This window comes from Sturnira hondurensis, unplaced genomic scaffold (genome assembly GCF_014824575.4).
Source record: "Sturnira hondurensis isolate 20B ecotype Veracruz unplaced genomic scaffold, ASM1482457v3 Scaffold0010128, whole genome shotgun sequence".
NCBI lineage: Eukaryota > Metazoa > Chordata > Mammalia > Chiroptera > Phyllostomidae > Sturnira > Sturnira hondurensis.
In genome coordinates this window covers 5,946,233-5,959,356 of record NW_028082759.1, presented here as the reverse complement: position 1 = coordinate 5,959,356, position 13,124 = coordinate 5,946,233, and positions in this window count along the sequence as shown.

Genomic DNA, 13,124 nt, shown 5'->3' with positions numbered 1-13,124 from the left:
TGTTTTTCTTTTACAAGATAATTTTAGGTATTTACATCCCCTTGAGATTCTACATGAATTTTAGGTTTTTTTTCCAATTTATGCCCCCCCCAAATCCTTTGGGATTGCATTGAATCTGTAGATCTTTCTGGGTTTTGTGGACATTTTAACAAAAGTAAGCCTTAAAATTCATGAACATAGGACTTTTTTATTTATTTGTATTTCTTTTAAATTCTTCATCAGTGTTTTGTAGTCTTCAGTGTACAAATGTTTTGCCTCCTTGGTTAAGTTTATTCCTAAGTATTTCTTTGTTTTTGGTGCTGTTGTAAATGGGGTTGTTTTTGTAACATCTTTTAGGATTAGTTATTGTCAGAGAAAAGAAACACAACTCATTTTACATGTTGACTTTGTTCTCTAATTTTGCTGAATGTATTTAAGGTTGTAACATTTTTGTGTACAGCCTAGGGTTTTGCACATATAAGACTGTGCTTATGAACAGAGATCATTTTACTCTTTTCCAATTTGTATGATTTTTATTTCTTCTTCTTGAGTAATTGCTATTCCTCAGACCTCCTGTACTAAGTTGAATAGAATTGGCAAGAGTGAGCTTTCTTGACTTTTTTCATGATCTTAAAGACAAAGTTTTCAGTCTTTAAACATCTAATATTCTATGTCCTGTGCCCAGTTCATAGGCCAGCACTCAGTCCACGAAGCCACACCAGCCAGGGCTATAATAGTATAATAAATATATTTTTAAACTAAATGTTTTTCTACTGTAAAATTAGTTCCTTAAAATTAGCACTATTTTTTTCTCTTTTGCACTACCGCATCCCCAGTAACTATTATAGCACCTGGTCCAATAAGCCAGTAAAACAGTATTTCTGTGATGATTAGGTTAAAATGATAAATCAAATAATATCCCTCCTTAATGTTTCATAGCGAACTCTTTTTCTAAAATCTACTGTTTTTTTATTTTATCTGTACTTATATGACAATATCAGTCAATTGAATTAATGTGTATATTTCAGAAATACACAAATGTAGTATAGTTTAGAAGCACATTCTATGATTTGTTAAGATATTTGTTTTCATATTTGGAAGTGGACTTGAAATGTGGTTAAAGTTGAATTACTATCCAGTCATACATCTTTGTCAAAATATGTTATGAAAATGTAAAGTTTGGAGCAAGTGTGATGAACGTTTGTAGGAAAAATATATGATCTGTAATAGATGAGGTCAAGAATGCTGTAAATCTCAGCTGTGTTGTGATTAGGATTGGTCAAAGGTTAAAATGGCAATGAAACAAGGGAGCTGGAATGATTAGCTGAACACAAAGATAGACAATAAATAAGGCAGGTGGTCTATGAACTTAGGAAGCAGTTCTATAAAGTAACCTAAGATTATTCTAAGATACCTATTTTACAGCTGAGAGAAGTTTGTCATGTGTCTGGAGTAAATATATAAAATGGTCTACCAGTAATAGGGCATAATTTGAAGTAAAAATAAATAAATAACCAAACAAAATATGTCATTGTGTGCAGAGCTGTTACTTAAATCTAAGACACCTGATTACTTTTATGCTTTTTTTCATATATTTTCTTTACTAGTTTGTCTTGATATTTTATGCTCAATAGTAAACATAGCAAATAGAACATATTTATCTTCAAGACTCATTTTGAAATGTGTTATTTCTCTTTCTTTAAAACTTTTAATTTCTTCCTTGTACTTCACTAGCTAATAAAACATTTTTATTTATTCAGTGTAAAATGTCCTCAGAGAACTATTTTCCATAATTAGTCAGTATTTAATAAAATAAATAATATCATAAAACTTTTTTTGGCAACAGTTTTATGAAACAATTTAGTAACATTGTATTGTTATTCATAATTGGTATGCACCATTGAGGATAATTTAATTGTCTTTATTACACGTGTATTGTATTTGCTCTAAATTTTGAGTTCTATGATAATTACATTAGTTTAATCTTTATTGTTAGGTAAATAGCCTGCACATAGTATTTCAATCCTATAGAACAGAAATATTTATTCTATTCATCACAAGCTTTCTTCTATTAATGATTATAGCTTCCTTAAGTATCTCAAATTGTGTCTATTGATTGTTTTCTTCATAAAGTAAGATATAGTTCTTCTCTCATTTAGTAGGTTATCTTGTCATTTTGCTGATGACTGCCTTTGCTGTGTGAAACATTTTCGTTTGATGTAGGCCTATTTGTTTTTTTTCCTTTACCAAGGAGATATATCAGAAAAAAAATTGCTTAGAGAAATGTCAGAGATTTTACTTCCCATGGTTTCTTCCAGAAGTTTTTTAGTTTCCTGTCTTAGGTTTGTCTTTAATCTATTTTAACTTTATTCTTGTATATGGTGTAAGAAAGTGATCTAGTTTCATTTGTTTTGCATGTATTAGTCCTATTTTCTCTACACCATTTATTGCCTCCTTTGTCAAATATTGATTGATCATATAGGCATGGGTTTATTTCTGGATTCTCTTCAGTTCAAGTGTCCTGTGTGTCTGTTTTTATGCCAGTATGATGCTGTTTTGATTACTGTATTACTGTAGTATAGTTTGATATCAGGGGGTTCAATATCTACAACTTCGTTCTTTCTTAAGATTACTTGGCTGTTTGGGATGTGTTGTGGTTTTCTGTAAATGTTTGAATCATTTTTCTAGTTTTGTAAAAAACACCATTAGTATTTTTGTAGGGATTGCAGTAAATCTATTGATTACTTTGGGTAGTGTGGACATTTTAACAGTGCTAATTCTTTCTTTCCATGAGCATGGTATGTGCATTCATTTATTTGTGTTTTCTTCAGTTTCTTTTTTCAATGTCTTGTAATTTTCTATGCATGCTCTTTTACCTCTTTGGTTAAATTTATTCCTGGATATTTGTTTAAACTGTAAATGGGATTTTTTGTTTGTTTCTCTTTCTGATAGTTCATTATTGGTGTATAAAAATGCAAGTTTGTTGAATACTTATTTGTATCCTGCTACTTTACTGAATTCATTTATCAGTTCTGGTAGTTTCCTGGTGGAATCTTTGGGGTCCCTGTAGTAGTATCACGGAGGCTCCAAATAATGGCTGTTTCACTTCTTCCTTTGCAAGCAGATTTCTTTTATTTCCTCTTATCTGATTGCTGGGGCTAAGACTTCCAAGACCCTTTTGACTAAGAGTGGTAAAACTAGATGACATCCCTGTCTTGTTCCTGATCTTATAGGAAATGCTTTTAGATTTTTTTCCCATTGAGTATAGTGTTAGCTGTGAGTTTGTCACATCTGGCCTTTATTATGTTGCAACATGTTCCATCTATTCCTATTTTGCTAAGATTTTTCTCAAAAAATGGGTGCTATGTTTTGCCAAATGCTTTTTCTTCATATATTAATACAATCATATAATTTGTATTCTTCATTTTCTTTATGTGATGTATCATGTTAATTGATTTGTGGGTATTGAAGCAACCATGCAGCCCAGGTGTAAATCCCACTGATCAAAATGTAAGATCTTTTTGTTCAATTTGCTAATATTTTGTTGAGGATATTTGCATCTATATTCATCAGGGTTATTGGCCTATACCTTTATTTCTTTATTTGATTTTGAAACCAGGGTAATGGTTTCCTTGTAATATAAACTTATGAGTCTTTCTTCCTCTTGAATTTTTGTTATAGTTCGAGAAGGATAGGTATATTTCTTTGAAAGTCTGGTAAAACTCACCTGTAAAGAGATTTCATGGAGATGGTGCCCAAAGTAAAGAACAAAGCCACTACCCCTCCCCAAGCGGAAGTCAAGGCAAAGACTTTGAAGGCAAAGAAAGCAGTGCTAAAAGGCATCCACAGTCACAACAAAAATAAGAAGATCTGCCTGTCACCCACCTTTTGAAGGACTAAGACATTGCATCTCCAAAGACAGCTTAACTATCCTCAGAAGAGGGTCTGCCCTGAGGAGAAACAAGCTTGACTCCTGTGCTATCATCATGTTCCCAATGACTACTGAGTTAGCCATGAAACGATAGTAGACAACAATACACTAGTGTTCACTGTGGAAGCCAAGGCCAACAAACAGCACAACAAACAGTCTGTGAAGAAGCTCTATGACATTGATGTGGCCAAGGTCAACACCCTGATCAGGCATGATGGAGAGAAGGCATATTTTCAACTGACTCCAGACTATAATGCTTTGGGTGTTGCCAGCAAAACTGGGATCATCTGGACTGAGTCCAGTTGGCAAATTCTATATATAAAAACTTTATACTAAAAAAATTTGCCTTTAAAGCTATTTTATCTAAGGTTTTTGTTTGTTGGGAATTTTTAAATTGCTGCTTTGTTTTTATTTGTTATAAATGTTTCAGATTTTCTGATGCTTCTTGATTTAGACTCAGAAGATGTTTTTTTTAAAGATTTTGTTTATCCATTTTCAGATAGAGGGGAAGAGAAAGAGAGGGAGAGAAACATTGATGTGAGAGAGACACATTGATTGATTGCCTGTCATATACACCCCAAGGGGATCAAACTGTAACCTGGGCATGTGCCCTGACTGGGAATTGAACCAGTGGCCTTTCACTTTGGGTAATCATGCCCAACCAACTGAGCCACACCAGTCTGGGTGGAAGATGGTATGTTATAGGAATTTATCCATTTCTTCCAAATGGTGGCATTTGTTGGCACATAATTGTTTGTAGTATTTTCTTATACTCCCTTGTATTTCTGGGCATCTGTTGTTACTTTTTTTCCACTTCTCGTTTTATTTACTTGGGTCCCTTGTCTGTCTTTCTTGATGAGCCTTATTGAAGATTTATCAGTCTTGTTTATCCTTTCAAAGAAACAACTCTTGGTTTCACTGATCTTCTGTATTGCTTTGTTTTAGACTCTATTTTGCTCATTTCCATTCTGATTTTTTATCATCACCAGAGGATATGTTTTATTGATTTCAGAGGGAGAGGAAGCATGAGACACAAAGAGGGAGGGAGAGAGAGAGAGATGAGAAAAATATTAATTGGTTGCCTCCTGTATGCCTCCCAACCAGGGATTGAACTTGAGACCTAGGTATGTGCCCTGATCGGGGGTGGAACCCACAGTCTTTGGGTTGCAGTTTGGTGCTCCAACTAATTGAGTCACTTGTCCAGGGCTCTACTTTGATCTTTAATATTTCCTTTCTTCTTTCACTTCTTCTAAGGCTCATCTTCTTTCACTCTGGCTTTTGATTGTTCAGTTTCTAATTTCCTTATGTATAAGGTTAGATTTTCTAGTTGAGATTTTTCTTATTTCTTTATGGCGACCTGTATTGCTATAAGTTTCCCTCTTAGCACTCTGGCTGTGTCCCATAGATTTTGTGTTGCCCTGTTTTCATTTTTTTTTGTCTCAAGGTATCTTTTTATTTCTTTCTTGATCTCATTGTTAACCATTCACCTTTTAGTAACATGTTATTTAGTCTCTGTGTGTTTGTGTCTTTTTCTTTTTTGTTTTGTATTTGAGTTCTAGTTTCATATCACTGTAGTCAAAGTATGCTTAGTGTGATTTTAATTTTCTTAAATGTATTGAGGCTTGTTTTTTTGTTCTAACATGTGGTCTGTCCTGGAGATTGTTTCATGTGTACTTGAAAAAAAATGTATATTCTATTCATGATAGCCAGGTATATTAAAACATGTATATTTTATTGATGTGACAGGTGTGAGGAGATATTACATTATGGTTTTAATTTGCATCTCTTTGGTGATTAGTGACATTGAACATGTTTTCATATATATATCGGTCATCTGTGTGTCTTCTTAGAGAAGTGTATAACACCAATAAATTGAATAAAAAATTGAAAAGTAACAGAAAATTTGAATATTCTGCATTTTTTGAATCAAATACTCTGAAAGTATTAATTAAATTTGTGTTCCATCATGTCATTTAAAGCTGTTGTTTCCATTTTGATTTTCTGTCTGGAACATGTGTCCATTGATGTCGATGGGGTGTTAAAATCCCCTAGTATTATTAATATTTTTGATCTCTCTCTTTACGTCCATCAAGATTTACTTTATATATTTAGGTGTTTCTGTGTTGGGTGCATAAATGTTTAACAAGGGTTATATTCTCCTGTTGATTGATGTCTTTATCATTATGTAGTGCCCTACTTTGTCTGGTATAGAATCTGTTTTAAAGCCTATCTTGTCTAATATAAATATCTCTACACCAATTCTTTTTTCATTTCCATTTGCATGTAATATCTGTTTCCATCTTTTTATTTTCAGTTTGTATGTCCTTTATTCTGAAGTGGGTCACTTGTAGACAGTATATATATAAGTCTTGCTTTCTTTTTTTTAAGATTTATTTATTTATCTTTAGAGGGGAAGGGAAGGAGAGAGGGAGAGAAACGTCAATGTATGGTTGCTTTTTGTGCGTCCCCTGCTGGGAGTTGGCCTGCAGGGAACTGGCCTGCAACCCAGGCATGTGCCCTGACTGGGAATCGAACCAGGATCGCCTGAGTCGCAGGCCCAATGTCTTGCTTTCTTATCCATTCAGCTATTCTCTGTCTTTTGATTAGGGGATTTAATGCATTTATATTTAAAGTGATCAATGGTGAGTATGTGCTTATTGCTATTTTATTATTCATATTTGTGTTTCTCTTTCTTCTCCTTAAAGAAGTTCTTTTAACATTTCTTGTAATACTGGTTTGATTGGGATAAACTCCTTTAGCTTTTCATTGTCTGGGGAGTTCTTCATTTCTCCTTCAATTTTAGATGATAGCCTTGCTGGGTAATTGTGATTGTAGGTCTTTGCTTTTCATCGTTTTAAATATTTTCTGCTGCTCCCTTCTGGCATGCAAAGTTTCTGTTTAGAAATCAGCTGACAGTTTTATAAGAGCTTTCTTACGGGATTTAAGATTTTCTCCTGGTATTTAACCATTGGCATTTTAATTATGATGTGTCTTGGTGTGGGCCTCTTTGGTTCATTTTGTTTGAGAATCTGTGCTTCCTGGACTTGTGCATTGTTTTCCTTCATCATGTTAGGGAAGTTTTTAGTCATATTTCTTTAAGTAGATTTTCAGTCCTTTGCTCTCTCTCTTCTTCTGGCACTGTTTAGATGCAAATGTTGTTAGACTTGATGTTGTCCCAGAGGCCCCTTAAACTATCTTTACTATTTTAAATTATTTTTTCTGTTTTTGATGCTCTCATTAGCTGTTTTCTTCTACCTTGTCCAATGTGACACAGTTTTGAAAAATAACTATAACTGTTGTGTGGGAAATGCATTGTAATGGAAGTAAGATAATAAAGAGATCAGGTAGCAATGTGATAGAAGATGATGTCTAACTTAGGTGATGGTACATTGGACTAAGGTGTATAGCAGTGACAAAATAAACTTACATAGTGTAGTAAAGCTTGTGCTGACGATTTTAATTGTGTGCTATGTTATTGAAAAATTAAAGCAAAGCCAGGAGTTTTCACTTAATGTAGTAGACAATAATAGCTCCTTAAATGTTTTCTGTTATTGGTGAGGGTGTGGTATTTTGTCAGTTCTTCCTCAGTACAATAGCTCTTAATCTTTTAAAACACATCATCATGTGAAGTTTTGTTAAAACTTTATTGAAACTAAATTCAATGCACTTTGTACAATAAACACTTTTGAAACTCCAGTGGGCAATCGTTGTTTTACCTGGCTTGTTCTTAGTTTATACATGATTATCACCCTTTTTGTCACCTATTATTATCTTTATGGTGACTGTAAACTTTTATTTGAGCTCCATATCTATTATATGATTTTGCCCCTCTGGCCCATCCTCAATGTGCAAGTTGTCAGTCCCTTTTAAGATACCCTTTAGGATATAGGAATCTCTCAAATTTCTAGACTTACAAAATTCAGTATATTCAATACAACTTATAATGATTCTATACTATGGGCATGTGTGAACTAAGATTAGAGATCCTATCATGAAATTTCTTATGGAGCATATAGTGTTGGAACCAGGATACATGCTTAAATATGTCATTACACGTAATGTAGTAAAATTAATAATTTTAAGAAATTAAAGATGAATCAACCAGAATGTTGGGATGCCTAATTAAGACAGCAAAAAACGGAATAAGAAAATCCTCCTGAAGGAAGTAACATTTGAGCTGGCATACAAAGAACTAAAATTACTACCAGGTTTTGAGCTCTGATTAATGACATAATAGATGGAGGTTTTGTCTGATAAAAAAAGGGACATCAAAGGAGAAGATTGCAGTGTGATATATAAATTTAATTTGGGGCATGTTGTGTTGTAGATACCTGTAAGTTGTTTAATCATAGTTGTTTAGTGGGGACTTGGACCCTGAACCCTGAATATGGTCGACAAAATATATACTGTTATGAAAGGAATGCAGAAGATACTAAGAGAACATGTAGAGTAAAAAGAAAAAGGAGTGGAGATTCAAACCCTGGGACACATCATCACGGAATGGAAAAGGAAGAGGAGTGTAAAAGAGAAAGAAAGGGAGAGAGGAAAGGAGAAAGAGAGGGAGGGAGGGAGGAAGGAGATAGGAAAGGACAATAGTAGAAAAAAATGAAGTAAAAGAAGCAAAACTGAAAACAATCAGGCAATCTGTTTAAAACAGGAGGGTGTAGTGTCACAGAAGCCAAATTAAGAATGTGTTTCAATGCCAGAGTGGTCAACAGTGCTCAATATTTCTAAAAGTTGAGTACAGAAAAAGTGTCCTTGAGATTTATTGAAATGAAGAAAATTTTGACCTTGACCAGAGCAATTTCCAAAGCATTATTTGAAGCAGACACATTCAAGACACAGCATTTCGAGAATTAAATGGAGAAGGAAAACGGCAGAGATAATCATTAGATTTACTTTAAAAAACAACAAAATGCTTCTTTTCTAATTGAAATCCCTTCCATAAGCCTTATGTACACTATGCTTTTCTAGACTAGATTACTTTATAAATCAAAAAATGAGCTCTTTGGTGCCCCATTTTATTTTTGCACTTTTTCTCACTGTCTGTAATACTATTTCCCATTTTGTGAAGCAATCCTTCGTTCGTCCAAAGAGAAGTGGTGTTGCCTACCTCCTTCTAGCCTACCTGAAAAAAAAAAAAAACAGTTTTGAATTACTAAAGGTTCTGGAGATTATGCTGATAATATAAAAAGATTTTATGAGTTAGGATGAATTAATTTTGCTTTATTTCACTTGATCTTTGACAATGAACAAATTAATTGACTTTTCTGCATTTCTTGAAATGTAAATCAGTGACAGTAATAATAAACTCAAAGTATCTTGGTGAATTATTAAGGGACCCATGTTTGATACAGACTACTTTCTCATTTAATGCTAGTGCCCTTCCCCATAACTTTTCTCAGCATTCTAGATAGAATTCCTTAGAAATGTATTAAGTAGTTAGTTTTATCATAGCAGTTTTAGACTAGTATGAGTCTGGGAGGAAAGCAGGGAGACTTGGCAAAACTACACAAGCACAGTAACTTAAAAAATCAAGGATGCCAATTGCTGAAATTTGGCCATCTGAGCAAGTCACAATATTCAAAGAAGCAAGTAATTCACCATCAATTTTAAGTAGTGTAGGCTATCATGCATTTAACTAGCTATTGCTTAATCAAGCAGGTGAAGTGCGGAAGAAGAAAAAACAGACAGGCGATACTTTGAAATTTAGAGATCGGGTACTTTTATCTGGGAGCTATGTCCATGGAAAGTACCAGCCAGTGCTTCAGAATGAGTTTTAAAGGCAGAATTTTAGTCTCTGGTAGTACAAACAGCCATAAGGCTCATACTGCACTGAGTGATTCTAGGCACATTAGCCAAAGGGTGTTATGTAAGGTATTGTATATTATTTATTTTTGTATATTTAATTCCCAGCATATCTGTTTCCTAGTAAAAAACTGATTTCTATTTGTTGAATGGATAATTGAGGGAATACCTGCAAAGATCCACCCGGAAAGAAGGTTGGGTCTTATTTAGCGTAAGTGTAACTAGGTAAAAATGAAATCTTTAACTAAAGGATAGTTAAACATTACAAAAAGTCTAGAAAAGAAGCCAAATTATTAGCTCTAGAGTAATGCATGCGGGTCAGAATGATAGAAAAGCTAGCTTGGACTCACCTGAACAAGTATAAAGGACACATGGACAATAACTAAGGGTGGGGGGTGGAAATGGGAGGGAGGTGGGGAGCATGGGGCGGTGGGCGGGCAGGGTTGGGAATATAAGACAGAAACCTGTACTTGAACAAGAATTAAATAAAAAAAATTATTAAAAAAAAAGAAAAGCTAGCTTGGTTTAGGCCAATACAGGGAAACTTATTTTTCCAGGCTAATGTTAGTTTACTTGAGAATAGATTTTAAGAGGGTGACATTCATTTTACTTAATTCCAGATAAAGATGAAACCTAGGGAATAGGTCAGCCTCCACGTGAAGTCATCAGTGACACCTATCATTTAGGAAACTAGAGAAGTCAGCTGATAGGTAACTAAGGTGATAGGAGGGATTGATGTATATACAACTGTCTCAAAATTAGCTCAGTTGCTGATACTTATCAATTAGTTTAAGCTGTTTGTTCTTTGGTATCAGACTAACAAGCCTTAAATTTCAATGGCCCGAAACAAATATCAAATCTTAATGTCTTGAAACAACCAAGGTTTATTTCTTGCTCATGCTCCATGTCTGCCATGGGCAGTATATGAGTTGGGGTTCCCCAGAGAAACAGAACCAAAGGAGATAGATAGATAGATAGATAGATAGATAGATAGATAGATAGATAGAGATAAGTGGAGGGATGGATGTGTAGATAGGCAATTTGCTATAGGCTCACACAATTATGGACACTAAGACGCACCATGGTCTTCTGTCCACAAGCTGGAGAACCGGGAGAGCTTCTGGTATAATTTAGTCCAAGTCCAAAGATCTGAGGACTGGGGAGAGCGGAGTCAGTGGTATATGTTCTGATCTGAGTTCAAAGGCCCAAGAACCAGGAGTGCTAAGGGCAGAAGATGGAGGTCCCAGCTCAAGCAGAGAGAGTGAATTTTCCCTTCCTTCACTCTTTTGTTCTATTCAAGCCATCAATGGATTTAATGGTGCCCTTGCACATTGGTGAGGGAGATCTTTACCCAGTCTACCAACTCAAATGCTACCTCCCCTGGAAATGCTCTCACAGAGACCCCCCGAAATAATCTTACCAGCTCTCTGGGCATCCCCATGCCGGTCAGGTTGACAAATAAAATTAACCATCACAGTCAACCAAGGCCTCTCAGTTTATGGTTGTCCTTTAGAAATCTAGGCTAACTGAGCAGCCACTACCTCGAATGTTGCCAGTTTGTTTGATAGAAAGAAACTCTGCAGGACTTTACTAAATTCTCATCACAAGAGTGGCACGTGTCACTTCTACTCATAATTCTTTTACCGCAGTGGGCACATGGCTCCACTCACACTGGAGATCAATAAGTGTGATTTGAGCACATTCATGGGACCTGGCTGGACTCTCAGTTGGTGAGACTGTTGTCACTATAGGCCAAGGTTGCAGGTTCTATCCCTGGTCAGGGCACATAAAGAATTAGCCAATGGAAGCATAAATAATTGGAACAACAAATTGATGTTTTTCTTTCTTCCCTTTTCTCTTCCTTCCTTTTTTTCCTAAAATCAATTTAAAAATTTATTTAAAAAAACACATTCATGGGAAGAAAGTTGGGATTCTCCTATGAACCATATTAATAAATACTATCTGTTCATTGTGTATACATAGATGTATATGTAAATGTATATTATGAAATGTAATATACATAGATGCATATTATGAAATCCTAATCTACTACATAGAAGTGTTTTCAAGTTTCTTTATGGGTAGAGTTTAGTTTTTAAGTTTAAGTCATTTCTGTATAATCTTAATAAACATAGAAGTAGACACTAATGGAGTGAGACTGCAAGAAAAGTAACATATATATCTATTCGGTCCACAGTATATTTCTTCCCAAATATTGTGAGTACCATTCTCGGGAACAGACTGGGACAGCTGCTCAGGCCCATATGCTCTGGAAAGATGTTATGTATAGGAGAGGCTGAAAAGAACAAGAAAAAAAATACGTAGTAATTGCTCACATCACTGAACTCATCTTTACTTTTATAAGAGGATTTATCACTTTGTACCTATGACATTTTACCACTAATTTTTACCTGTGACCTTTTGCATACACTTCTAATAGCTTTACTTCCATGTTAATTATATCATTACAATTTAAATTATATAGTTATCAGTTTATATATTATTTAATACATAATATATTTATAGTATATTCACACACACAGATGATGGGCCCTGGGATCCAGGTCCTTTCCCATCTTTTCTCATTGTGGTACCTGATGCCTAGAAAGTAGCTATGATTGTTTTGGCAACATTACCTCTCTGATTGCTAAATATATATTATTTCTTCTTCTAACAGTATGTGTTCTTACATAATATAATCTTTCTGAACTTGCGATTTATAATAATACTCTCAATGTCTTTATACCGTCTCCTCTCAAAGATTATACTGTAAAATATGTTACTGTGTGTGGTTCCTTTGAAATTTAAAAAGTCACTTATTTTGACACTCCTAAAAAATCCAGAAGTTTAGAGACTGAAAGCAGTGATTCCAAATAGTAGCTTACAGATTCTAAGAGACTCTGTAAATTTTGAAAATGTCGAAATGAGAATATTATGCTATCAAAGTTTTGTAAGATCAACTTTATTCCATGCCATGTTTGTTTTCATGTGTTTGCATAATACTTCAAATCCAACAACAAACATTAAACATTTCCATCACAATTTATTATCATGTATGTAAATCACTGTTTCTGAAACACCGAACTTTAGGATTCACACTGCTGCACTCAAATTTTCCCGTGTAATACTAACACTGGCCAATAGATGCCCTAAGAGCTCCCTTAAACACAAGAACTCTACATGCAATCTATTCCAGCATCAGTAAGTTCTTATGCTTTATCTTCCTAGTTCAATTACACTTGTGAAATGGCACATTTTTAGATCCCAGAGATGCTTGAGGTTACCAAATACCAAATAACCTCCCCCAAACACTGATTATTAAAATAATAGAAGAAAGAAGAGAAAAATCCAGAATTGATTTTAAAAACTACAGTGTAAGCAGTGATACCTCTGAACCACTTAAATA